This window comes from Haemorhous mexicanus, chromosome 18 (genome assembly GCF_027477595.1).
Source record: "Haemorhous mexicanus isolate bHaeMex1 chromosome 18, bHaeMex1.pri, whole genome shotgun sequence".
Classification (NCBI taxonomy): Eukaryota; Metazoa; Chordata; class Aves; order Passeriformes; family Fringillidae; genus Haemorhous; species Haemorhous mexicanus.
The window spans coordinates 13,132,036-13,142,823 of record NC_082358.1 but is presented as its reverse complement, the minus strand read 5'-3'; the positions used below and the strand labels follow the sequence as shown (position 1 = coordinate 13,142,823).

Genomic DNA, 10,788 nt, shown 5'->3' with positions numbered 1-10,788 from the left:
TACATACATTCAAATGAGCTTGAAAAAAAGCACAAGGCACATCTGGTGTCATGAGCAAGAGCTCGGAAAAATCCCCATTCTCAGTTGCAGTGCTGCTGGTTTGGCCACCAGTGAAAAGCAGCACAGGCCTGACCCCAGGGCTGCAGGGACAGGAGGGGCAGGTGCCCTCCTGGCTGAGCTGTCTGGAGCTGGACTTCTGATACAGCAGCTCTGTGGCTTGGTTTTCATCCTTCCTCTTAGAGCCAGCTCAGCAGTCTTGGCCACCTTTCCTGATCCTGAATATCACCTTTCTTCTCCCACCCATAGAATTGTTTACATCTTTCCTGTGGAAGGAAAATGGTCAGATTCAGCTCCGAGCCAAAAGATCCTCGTTTGGCCCTGGATGTGTTGAAAGCATGGGTCACACACCAGAGCTGGAGCACAGAAAACCTGGCTGTGTAAGTACCAGGGAATCCTGCCAAAAAGACCAGGGGTTTTGTCTGTAGTCAGCCCTCGGAGAATGCTTTCTTTGACCAAAAAAAAAAAAGAAAACTATATAGAAAAACTCCATCTCTTGCAAGCTTATGAAAGCATGGCCATGTGCCACAGAGGCTAATGGGCTCCCCAGCAATGTCCCCCCCATAATTCAAATGGCAGGAGCAGACTAAGTTCCTCACTCTCTCTTCTCTCTCTTTCTTTGTTTTGTTTGATTTAAATTAAGCCATTAGACCCTTGAAAAAGCAGCCATTACAAACTGTGGAAAGAGTTTTCCAAACAGCAGCTGAGGGTGCTGAGCAGCCCCCCACAGCACCAGAGGAGGGTTTTCCACAGAGAAGTTTTCCATGTTCTCCCCTGCACAGAAAAAAAACACTGAGAGGGAAAAACTCTGCCTTTGGAAAGGGAAAAAGTTCTGTTCCAGTCTCAACTGAGCAAGGTGTGAGCTCCATTTTCCTCCCCAAAGGGGATAAACTGAAGATGCCACTTCCCTCAAACTTGACCAGAAGTTTTGCACATCCCACCTGCCCATGCTGACAGATGCCCCCAGGGCCAGCCCAGCTGCTCTGAGCTCTCTGCACTACAAAAGTAACCTCAGTCTTTCCCCCTTCACAGGGACAAACCTGTCAGGCTGAAAATCCCCTTTCCCTCTCCCATCAGCTGACCAAAACCTCCACCAACATCAAGGCACTCTGAGCTGTCTCCCAAGCAGGCTTTGCCAGGAGAGTGACCTGAAGTCCCATTCTCCAGGGTCTGCTTTTCTTTTGTTGCATTTAATGGGAATTCTCTGTCTCCAGCGAGGGGAGGCTCAGCCCTGAGTTTCCCATCTGTCACTGCTCTCCAGGGTTCATCCTAGCTGGAGATTTTCCTGAAGCCAGCCTGGCTTCATTCCAACAAGTAGGAACGAGCTTCCATCTCCCCTCTTATCACTCCCTGCCTTAAACAAGTTTGACCTTTTGATTGATTTGAACTTTGGGCAGCACTAAAACACTTGTTCTGGCAGATGAGGTCAGTCCCTCAGCTTTCTGCTGCGTGTAATGGGGCAGTTAATGGCACACTGGTTTTAAATCATGGCATATTCCCAGCTGTGAGGACAGGCAAGGGAAACAAGCTCACCAGGGGTTGTCCCCTGACATCAGGCTGGGCCAGGCTTGTGAGCAGTTCCAGCTCCTGCCTCATGGTTACTTCTGCTTGCACACTTGGCAAAGAAAAAGAAACCTTTTAAATAGTCAAGAAAAAGGTCCTGTCTCTATGTTCCTCTCCTCTCCATCACCCCCTCCTGACTTCCTGAAGCTACCCATGCAAAATCCCTGAAAATGCCTCCTGCAAAGGATTGTTGTGTCTCTGCTGACCTTGGGCAGAGGTTTTCAATAACCAACAATGACAATCAAAACCTCGGGAGTAAAATGTTTCCATGGCATTTAAAATGGACTTGGAAGGGAAGATATTTTGTCCAAATACATAAATATTCCTCAAGCTGTCACAGGCCAGAATTTGTAACATCATGCTATTTGTCAGATTGGAAAGGAAAAAAAAAAACCAAACAACTAGAAATGGATAACAAAGAGCAAGTTGAAAGAAATGCAAAAACCAACCACATGGGGAAAACCACACTGGAGCAAGCCCAAATATTTTCATCACTGCAGAAGCATTTTATGTTAACGTGAAGAGGAATTTATTCTTTTATTAATGCAGAATTTTTTTTTTCTGCCATCTCTGCAGGACTCAACATAGACAAATAAAAGCCCTGTCAGTGACTTCATTGCTCTCAATTTTATATAAAGGGGTTGGACACACACTAATGGGAATTTCTTTGTGGCAAACAGGAGTTAATAATGGGCATTTTTTTTCCCTGCTTGCAGAAGAATGCTGGTGAATTTAACGCATCTTATAATGTCTGTTTCTTTACAGTTATGGTTGTAAAAATTACAAGAGGAAATTTTAGTTGTAAGAGGGAAATTTATAGAAAAACCTAAGCATTGAGAAAGTTTCTTTTCAGAGGGTTGTCTCACAATAATCTGATTTCTCAGGATAGTAGGACACACCCAGAGGGAAGGACCCTGTAGATGGTGTGACCACCTCTTGAATAGATGGGTTGCTGCATCCTCTGTCTTAGTCCATAGATTGATTTTTAGGTGCAATAAATGCCAGTCAAAATGCATGGAAATCTGGAATATGCTCATATTACAGCCTTCCACCTCAGAAGCACTACCCTGGGGCTAATTTCCTAATTACTCATTTCCTGCATTGCCCCAAAGCTCTGCAACTGCCATACTCCTTTACTTCCTGCCAGCTCTAGTGAAGAATCTGGAGCTACTTACCCAAAACATCATTTCTGCAGGGAAAGAAGGCTGAACCTCAGGTCTGAGGTGTCTGGTGGTCAGGGTGCACCACGGGGTCACAGCAGTGTGCTCTCTGCTCAGGGTATCCCAAAACACTTCCAGGAGGGACACAGCCCTGCCACACTGACTGCATGGGAGTACAAAAGGAGGGAGGGAGGCAGGAGAGCAAGAACATCACATTTCAGAGCCCATCATTCAACACTCACACTCAGAAAATCCCCTGGAGCCCTGCAAGGGCCTGAACACCCGCCAGCAGGGAGAGGAGAAAACAAACAATACTTTTTAAATTTAATTTTTAAAACAAGCACGTAACAAATATGAGTGCCCATAAATTATACATAGCAACATTCTGTCCTTCCCAACCCACTCACATTTGAAAAGTTAAATAAAGCAAGTTATATTGTAAAATATGAATCCAAGTAAGCATTATATTGGGTCCCATGAATCACTTTGTGTTCAATATTTGCAGTGTCACCATGGTGAGGAGCTGCACCTAGCACAGTGCTTTAGCTCTAAAGACCAGTGAGCTCAGCCATTGCTACTGGCTTCCCAAACCATAAACCTGTCATCTGGACTAGGACAGCTCAGAGAACATAAAATGAGGCTTCAAAATCAGCATCCCTGTTTGAAGTTAATCCATGGGCCATGCCAGCTGTAAAAGTTAAGGTTTCAAACCCTGGAATGTCTGCAACAGGAAAGTATTGACTGCTAAACACTGAGATAAAATCAAAGTGAAGATGGGCCCTTTCACTGAAACCCCAGCCAGTGAATTAATGGGATAGAATATGAAGTGTGAGAGCTTTAATGATCACAAGAACAAGGAAATAAAGTCATTTGAAAGCTCACTACTGTGCTGTCTCCAGAGATTTTATACAGCCCAGTTTCAAGGCTCTAGGTCACTGGGGAAAGCCTCCCAGCTTGTATTTCCTGGGAGAGGCTCTGAAGAATGTGCTCCTACATCCCCACAGATCCAGTGGCTGCCTGCAGATATTCAGTGTCCCATGAAAAGCTGTGCCTCATGCCCAGCAAAAACTGTAATAATAGTTGTAATTTTAAGTACAAGGTAGGTGTAGGTTTCCAAATGTGAGTGAAGATGGGGAGATGAGCCACTCACACACAGTCTCTGCCACCTGTCAGCCAAAGCACTGTGCACAAAGTGCCTCACGTGGCCACTCAGACACTGAGTCTTTCTAGATTAAATCAGTCACAAAAAGAACAATTTAGAATTGTTGAGCACGACATCTGGATCAGACCCTGCCAAGGCTGTTGTTTCGCAGGCTGGCTCTCCACCGGGGGGATGTTTTTGGTCCCTCCCCATGCTCTGTGACAAGACTGAGCCCTTCCCTGGCACTCTGTGTCTGCCCAGACCAACCGCAGGGCAAAGCAAACCTCATCCCTCCTCCTCCCCTGCTCCAGCCCCTGATTATCTCAGCTCATCAGTGCTTTGGATGACTGAATAAACAGGATTATGCTCTCCCAGTGCCTGTTAAGTCAGAGCTGTATGGTGCTGCTGTCAGGGATGGCAGGGCTGTGGGTATAGTCAGGCAGGAGATCAGCTTTTGCTTGCTCTGTGGAGCTGCCAACAGCACGGGAAAATTTTTAATCTCCATGAAGGGGACACTAGAGCTCACAGAAAGAAAATCAAATTCATCTTTATTATCCTCCTCAATCAGCTGCCTCGCTTAAAAAAAAAAAAAAATTAAAAAAAAAAATTCCCGATTGACAAAGTCATAACCTCCTTTCAGTGCTAGAGCAGCAGATTTGGGATGCCCGTGAAAAACATCTTACATGCACTGCCTTTTTCATCCCAACTGATCCCAGGATGCCTTACAAGTGCTGCATGCAAATGGCACGTGGGATTAGCAGCACTCTGCAGGGCTCTGCCTCTGCTCCCACTGAGGCTAGAGGGAACAGAAGTGGGACTTGCTGCTGAGTAAAATGTGAACCAGGCTGGAAACCAGCCAGGACACTGAGATCAAGACTTGCATTCATTTGGAAGCTGCTGGCACAATGGCCCCATTGATCAGGACTTTGGGTTTAGGTCTTGTCCAAAACAATGTAGCAACCTACAGTGGGGCATGAAATGATGCTATTTTAAACCTGTTGGTAATTCATCATTATTTATTTTTCAAGCTCTCAAAGATAAAAATATTGAAAGAGCGAGCAACAGGGGAAATACCCATATCTAAATTAAAATCTTCTTACATAAACTATCCAGATTTTAACACAGCAGCATGCAAGCAAAGCCAGCCAGCTCCCAACCCTCTCATATACATGCACACAGAAAAATAAATTCCTTCAAAAGAAACTTTGAAGATCATAATTAAGCATGAAAGCTACCATATATTAAATTATACATCTAGTAAAAAAGAGTCATTAGCCCAACAAATGGGCTGGTAATGATTTCAGGTTTGCCTAAGGCCACGAGCTAATAAAGCAGTGATTAAGCAGCATTTCTGGGCTGCTGCTGAAGGCTGCAGCCTGGTGTCACAGCACGTGCCCAGGGCTTGGGAACTGCAGAAAAACCAAAACCAAAGGAAAAACCACACTGGATCTGGGCCACAGGAACTGCCAGAGTTCCAGGGCCTGCTCTGAGGCACCTTGAGCTCCATCTCTCATCCACATTCCTCACTTCCACCACCCACTGGGGTGGCGAAACCTGGGACTTCCCAATGCCAGGTGGGACCAGGTGGGGTGGCCACAGGACATTCCATGGGACATTCTCCACCATCTGTCCCATGCCCAGGAGAGGCTCCCTGTCACTGAAATCTCCCTGCTGCTCCTCACCTTCTCCACTCTCTCCTCTGAGGCCACACTTGGCTGACCCTGGCAGTCATTTATATGGAAAGCAGCCCCACAAGAGTGGGCTTGGCAGCTTCCTGCAGACATTTCTTAGCAACTGGTAATAATAAAAAAAAACCCAGCCAGCTCTCCCCAAAGCACCTGTACTTACCTTCCTGCTCACAGTTTGAACAGCTGAGGGTGTGGGAACCAAAACCTGCACAAAATTGTCTTCCCAAGGCTGGGAGCAGCAGGAGCAGGGAGGATGGTGCCCACTCACTGCTGTCAGGGTGACACCAGAGCTCACAGAGGTGCTCCTTGCACAGGGGAATTGCTTTGAAATGAAGACCTCCACACAAGTAAGGGGACATTTGTTAACAACGTTTCAGACAAATAAAACTCTTTTTCACCAGCACACAGTGCACCGGGGAGCATCACAAGTCCAAAGAAGTAAATAAATGAAACACTTTTCAGAGATGGAATTGCTCAGCAGTTTGGAGCAGACAAGGGAAGCACTATCCATAAATTGAGCAAAGTTGTTCATCCCTCATCCACCTCCCCCAGCATGAGCTCCCAAACCCTTGAAGAGGAAATGCCCATCCATGCACATAACCCAGCTACAGAATCATCCAGACCTGGAGATTTGGGTCTCCAGGGGCTGAGCCAGCCTGGGCTGCTGGTGCAGAATTTCCATCCCACGTGGGGAGGTCAGGGATGCTCCCAGAGCCCAGCACAGCATCCCAGCCCTGCCCAAGAGCCCCTGGCAGGCTCAGCTGCTCCTCTCAGTGCCAGGGCACCTCCCCTCTCCTCTCTGGCTGATTCCTCCTCACCCCTCACCTCCTGGGGGGAAATGGGGAAATGTGGAAGCTGCATTTCTCCAGAGCAGCACCGAGCTGGGCTTTGCTCTTTGCTGCCCCAGGAGCTGCTAATGGCTTCATCTGACCAAGTTCTCACACTCCAAATAAATGGGATAAGCACAGCACCCTCCAGGAAGGTCTAAGATAATAATGAGAGATTTGCTTGATTTAAGGAAGCCTTTCCTCAAGTATTTTTCAATACATTTTTAATACATTTTTTAATGTTTTTAACAAACTAGATGTCAGATTACTTTTTTTTAAATAAAAAGGAGAAAATATTTTCTTCTTTAAGTGTTCTTGCAATTAAGGTCCAAGATTTAGACCTCCACATAAGACAAAGAAATAAACTGGATCCTGTTTCAAAAGAGACTGTGGCTGCAGTTACCAACAGAACAAGGCCCATGCACAAACTTTGGATATAAGTTTTTCTGAAACTATTTACCAAATACTGCAAGGAGTTCACAAATATCTGCTCATTTTCTACTTTCCTTTCAGTGATATTTACAGCACAACCTCAGACAGGTTGTTGAACTGGTTTTTTAAAAACTACTTGGCTATGTCATGTCAGTCATGTGCATTTTACCTGATTTTTCATATACATGCTGTTTTTTTCCTTTTTATTCCTACAAAAAGAATATAGATGAATTTCAGCAGCAGTTGCGGCGACTTCAGATTAAATATAGCAGTTATTGACTTTCCCTGAAATTCAGACACTTCTGAAAATAAGCTTTTGGCACCCACTAAGGAACACACTGAACATCTCCTTTAGCTACAAGCCCTCAAAATTAAAAATACTTATGAAGTTCTTACTTTTATCTCTAAGAATTTGATCTGAGATGTTATTTAACTCTCCTTGTAAATATTCAGGGCTGGTCCAGCTCTTGCTGAAGTCAGAAGGTTTTCAGTGCAATCCACATGAGCATCACAGCACACAACTGCACAAGGCAGTAATTAAACGGAAGAAATTAATTATTCCTTTTAACAGCCTCACCTTTCCTTGCAGGGTTATACAAGGAAAGCTGTACAAGGGTTGTTGGGGTCATTTACAGAGCACCTCCACAAGATCTGAGCTTTAAACCTCCCCAGCACACACAGCCCTGCCCTTCAGCCTTAGTATTTAAAAGGACCTTTCCAAATTTGTTTTGTTTTTAATATAGGAAAAAGTCTTTCCCACTGAAGTGGGTGGATTTTCCAGTGAACTCCAGCACTTAACCTTGCAGCATTTTGCTATTTCAAGATTAGAGCACGGGTTTCAAAATTTGTCCTGCACAACAAATATCTGCATGAAGTTCTGATGACGTTGCACTGAGACTCAGAGTCATCCTGGAATAGAAAACAATCCAAGCAACACTTTTTGGCTCTGGACAGAAATTTTCCCAGAAGTTCAGGAGCAATTGCCTCCTTTCTGTTAATCTTCCAAGTAATTCTGTCTGGGCTCCTGTGCATGGCTCCTGAGGCCAACAAGCTGTATAATGTGTCAAAATTAAATATTCCATCATGAATCATTTATATTATACCTTTCCCAAGTGTTTTAATTCTAAAGATGAAGGGGGATAGTCCTGAAACAATTTTACCTTCTGTACAAGCAGACTTTGTGAGGTCTCAGCATTTCCCTTCACAAGGAACTATGATAGAATTGCATTATTTCTTATTGAAACCAGTTTGGTTTGCTATGAAAAAAAGCCCAGCTGGAGTGTTTTACTACCACAGCTGACCACAAGATGGAAATCCTTTTCCACAAGATGCCTTCTGATTAGGAAAAATACTAATGAGAAAAATAAAAAATACAGCCTCTTTCCAGGAAAATGTTTTAGAGGAAGCAAAGGAGGATTCTCATCCCATCAGCAACTTCTTTTGGAGGCTTCATTGATTTTAATTTGCTCAAACCCAAGTTTTCTTGGGAATTTTCCCTTTCCTAGGAAGGCAGCTCCACTCAGAAATCATTCTGATGGAAACCCCTCTCTAATCTGGGCCAGCAGCTCAGGCAGAGCAGGCACAGGAAAGCACCATGGAAGTGTTCACTGTCACATTTGGAAATGTGCAGGATAAAGTAAATGCTTCCCTCATGGCATTGCAGGTTATTTTTAGAGCTGAGAAGCCTTCTGAGGAACAGCTCCAGCCCCCTAAAGCCTGGCATGGAGAACTCAGGGAGCTCAGTGGGGTTTTACCCAACCTGCTGCCCTGCTCCCTGCACAGCCAAAACCACCAGCCCGGGAACTAAACACTAAATGTCATTTATTTTTGTGATTGCTTGTTTACAGAAGTGTGCAGAGGCTTGCACTGGGATGGCACTGGGCATGAACAGACCCAAAAGGCCATTCCTGTCCCCAGGGGCAGGGGAAGGGGAAGGGAAGGGGGCAGAGGGGGGAGATGTGTCCCTTTCCCACCTCTGTGGGATCTCCCAGGGCAGGGATGCTGCAGGGACCCTCACGTGCCCCCAGCCAGGCTCACTCCAGCTGCTTTTGAGCAAACTGTTGCAGCCAAGAGATGAAAGAGGAGCTCCTGTGATTTTCATTATCTGATGGTTCTTTCCACTCTAAATCTGATGGAGCAGCAAGCAGGGAGCTGCACTTGGAGACACACAAGGCATTTGCATCTGTTCTGCTGATTACAGGAGCTGCACATTCTACTTTAAACATCAATGGGCTGCAACTGCTATTCAAATGATATGGAAATTGCTACTTTATACTGAAATGTCCCTTAAGCAACAAAGCAAAAGATTAGCACAGGGCTTTGGTTTTTATCTTTTCTCTTCTTTTCATTTTAATAAAACCCTGTGGTGGCAGTGGAAAACCCTTTGATGGCTCAGGAACAACACCTGTATCTTTGAACATTTTATTTGTACCAAGCTGCAGAATATTTGAATCCTTTTGTGCAGCTATTATGACAACAATTTCCAACTAAAATGTCATTCTTTATCTGGCACACTGAATTAACTTAATTTTCACAAGATTTCTTCCACAGAAAAATAAACACACCCAGGCTATGTGGATAATAGTTCAAGGTAATGAGTACCACCACCAATTCATGATTATTTTCAGATTCAGATGAAGCTTATCAGCTGGATGCCTGTCCTGCCCCCACACACCCAAGAAATATTTCTCATATGGTCAAACTCACTCAAGACTGAATCCTATCTATTTCCAGCAGTATTTAGTAAAGTCACTGCACATAAGAACCAGACCACAGTGGGAATTTTTCCTACTGAAGCTCCCATAAGTAAAATCAGTTGCATTCCAACAGTTTTCAGGACTGATCTTTTCATCTGTGCCCAGCTCTGCCCCTTTTTATGCAATCCTAAAAGAGCAGCCTTTCAGTGAATTTTAATGGCAAACTTCACTCTGGGCAGAGGGGGTGAGGGATGTATAAAGACACATCATCAGACTCTCCAAAATCAAACAGATCTTGAAAGTTAGTGCAACTGATAAGGCAGAGAAACATGAGCAAAGAGGTATCACTGGCTTCTGATTACCTTGAGGGGATCTACCAACAAAGAGTTCCAAGGGGAGCATCATCCTTGTCCCCTCTCAGCAGGGCTATCCTGGATCTGAAGAAAAAAATTAAAAGCACATTACAAACAAAATCAATTTTAAAAAACCCAATGCAGACACACTGACAGAATTAATTTGTAAAGCACTCTGCCTAAAGAGACTGACTCACATTTGTATTCTGATGTCAAAGATTTGGGGCTTCAGGGTGCTGAAAGGTGGGAAATTATCCACTCCTGACCAAATCAGACACCTTGCTATTGTTGACATTAATTATTATTTTAGAAAGTAAAGCACTGAACTCAGTCTGTGGGATTTGTGCTCTATAAGCATCTAGCACAGATCTGGAGAGAAACTTTCAATTCTTCAGGGGCAGGTTCAGAACAGAGATGCAAACAGAATGAGCAAACAGCAACTCCCTTCTGTCAGGAACAAGTTTCAGTGCATCACCCACAACAGACAGCACTGCCCAGTTCCAAAGAGGAACAGCACAGGACAGCCCTTCTGAGATGCTGGAAATGCTTGTCTTTATACCCTGCTAATGAACACAATGATTCCACTCAAGGCAATTGCATAAGTTATTTAAAAAATAATTATGTAAAAGCAGGAAATGTCAACGTGCACATTACTTCCTTTCAAACCATTTTCTTGGCAACCAACCCATTTGTTCTACCTCAATCTTCCTTCCAAAAGAGAATTAATGTTCATCTTCATCAGCTTAACATCTGAGGAAGTTCTGGAATGACTTTACCTACACAGCATCACCTTCCTTGTGCTGCTTTCACCATACTTGCACTCTTTTTTTGCTTCCCTGTGTGAACAATTACCATTGTAAACACACTTATA

General features: G+C 44.3%; 1 long non-coding RNA gene across 1 annotated transcript; it reads right to left on the bottom strand.

The window, feature by feature from the left end:
• Window positions 1-2,692: 2,692 nt before the first annotated feature.
• On the bottom strand, window positions 2,693-10,430 carry LOC132335890 (uncharacterized). The gene is made up of 3 exons (XR_009488764.1): window positions 10,115-10,430; window positions 9,927-10,001; window positions 2,693-2,943 (listed from the first exon to the last, which is right to left on the bottom strand). It is a non-coding gene; the product is annotated as an uncharacterized LOC132335890 (long non-coding RNA).
• Window positions 10,431-10,788: the final 358 nt, after the last annotated feature.